We start from the raw sequence: 2918 nt of genomic DNA, 5'->3' as shown, positions 1-2918 counted from the left end.
GCTTTAATTATGTACTTATTTTACTTGTTCTTTTTAATAGTATAAATACAGTATATTTTACTTAAAAACTAACACATCATTGGACAAGTGAGAATTTGTTGTCAGTACAACAAAGACTATTCGACTTAACTGTAGTCAGGATATTTCTTAGAGTTGTTCAATTTTTATATATATATATATATGAAATTTGGCATTATCAATGGAGGCTCATTTGGAACACAACCATCTTAATGCTGTACAGCACACTCATTTTCATGTTATCATTCTGTTCTGTACTGACACTGACAAATTTTATTTTCATTCATCATCATCATCATCATTGTAATTCTTCTGTTTTTATTCTCAGTGTTTATAACCATCTTAAAAAAAAAGTATTCTCTACCATGCTTATCAAAGCCATTACAGAAACAGTCATTATAATCCATTTTGGTAATCAGTTTGTAAACAGCAATTCATCCATGATATTAGTGTAGTCAAAATGAGCTCATTGGAAAACAAACTGTGTAGGGTTGTTGCTTTGTTTTGGACTGATATTGAATGATAAGTATATATGTAATAGATGATTTGTTCATTCAGTTATATCAGTATTAACAAGTGTCTGAAAAATGATTAATCTTCTTTCATTTATCATTAAGTATTCACAAAGATAAACTGCACACTTATCATTTTGATACTTAGACAACCATCCAGTAGCTAGATTTAGAGTTTAGAAGGAATAAAAACCACTAATTTGGATTTTTGTGACCTTCAGATAAAAGTACTTTGACATTTCCCTATTGAGCCCAATTAAAGAAGCACTTGTCCATTCAGCTGCTACGAGGTGTCAGCAAGGTACTAGAGATGAAGCCACAACAGCAACCAATATAACATGTAACCTTGATACCTATCATAGGAAGAAGGGACAAAGAGTAGGCAAGAAGATGTATAGAGGAAGGTGATGATTAGTCTGTAGAGGGACTCCATCTGATCAGGTAGTTAACTACATTACCAAGGACCAAACAAACGGTTAAGCTTAATCCTACACACATATTTTTAAAATGTTTTTCTCTATGATGGTCAGTGATAAACATTATAAAAAAAGTTGATTGATTTTGTAAAAAACAAACCAGATTTATATCTAATTGATGCTGTTTTACTTGCAATATGCACTTTTAATCACTTCTGCAATCATCCACAGTGGTTCCAACTGTACAGTTGTTATAGTACGTATTGTATAAATAGGCCTATGTTTTAGTTTCACTAGGATCAGATTGTAATTGGAAAATGTTTTGATACTATGGTCATTACAAATGATAGCTGAAGGACAAAATCAGTTTGGCTAGACTCTGATCTACCAGTATTCCACATAAAAGGGTAAGCATTTAACTTCTGACACACTACATTTATTGATCAGCATGATGTGTTTTTAAAAGACATTAAAATGACTTGCTTTCTAAATTCATGGAATTATGCTTCTAGACTTTTTTGGAGCTAATATTCAGGCTACACAATCTTAACATGTTTGATGCTATGAAATTTACAATCACATTAAATTTGAAAAAAAGACAAAATAATTCTATTTAACCTGATATTAAAGGGATTTTATTTACTCTTTTTACTGAACCATTTCTCTCATTTGTCTGTTGTCTACTGCTAATTACAACATACTTATGTTTATCATTTTAAATAAATAACTGATTATTTTAATTAATGACTTATTGTTAACAAATAATTAATTCAATTCTACTTGTTCATAATAATTATTTTTAACATCTGAATAAATTATCTCTCAATATAAATTTTTCCAGAAAGCTTATGTAAAATCAAAATTTTATGTATTTAACAAACTGTTAGGAGTTATTAAAAGAAGTATAAAAGGTGATTGATGAACTAAATACTCAAAATATCAATGTAATATACTATAAAAGTTTGATCACAGTATTTAAAACTTAGAGATATTTTGATATTATACGATTTAAAAAGATATAAAGAGAATATACATAAAATTAAAAAAACAACAATAATAATTAATAAGTAAAGAAGATATCTCAATTAGCAAAATGGATGAAGCATGCATGTCTTCATCTATTTGTTGAAGATTATAGAAAGGAAACTATAACTTTTCAATTTGCTACATGGACCTATATGGACATGGTCTTTTTTTGGGGAGTTTCTTTAAAAAAAAATAATAATATAATTCATTTTTAAGTAAATTAAAGTGAAAACAAATTAATTCAGCATGTAAAATGATATGTTAATTTTTTTCAGCACAGAAAATGTTAACAACTTCAAGACAGTGGCACCTATGTCACTGATCACACTTATCACTGATAATGAAATGATAATGATAGGAAATGAATATTAGGCTCATAAAGATCTGAAGTAGAATTTTATATACATATATATATATATATGTAGAATACTTTTTAAAACATACATAATATCTTAATTACTAAAACAATTCCTTTTTAACAGCTTATTACTGTTAACATACATGACAAAACAATCAAAACACAGAAGCACCAAATAATGATTGACATACATTTATTTTTGGCACAAATTATTTGAATTGTTAGAATAAAAATATGTACATTTGCAATGGTCATACACTAGTGCATTCAGTATTTATGACTAGAGTTTTGATTTTGTTGTATTATAATTTAAAATATAATATATATTATGTCTTAGCAGTAAAAACAATTATAATGGATTTTTATTGTTACTTTTTTTAAAAATTGTGTAATGTTCAAATTTATATGTTACAACAAATAAGCAATAACATTCATAACATAACTTAAGCATCAATATACAATATACACATCTATTTGTATTTACAAAATGTATTCAAAGATATTTTACACATCCTTATAATTGACATGATGTATATATATATATATATATATATATATATATATATATATATATATATATATACACAC

This window comes from Lycorma delicatula, chromosome 4 (assembly GCF_047948215.1).
Source record: "Lycorma delicatula isolate Av1 chromosome 4, ASM4794821v1, whole genome shotgun sequence".
Classification (NCBI taxonomy): Eukaryota; Metazoa; Arthropoda; class Insecta; order Hemiptera; family Fulgoridae; genus Lycorma; species Lycorma delicatula.
The sequence above is the reverse complement of the archived record's forward strand: the minus strand, read 5'-3'. Positions refer to the sequence as shown.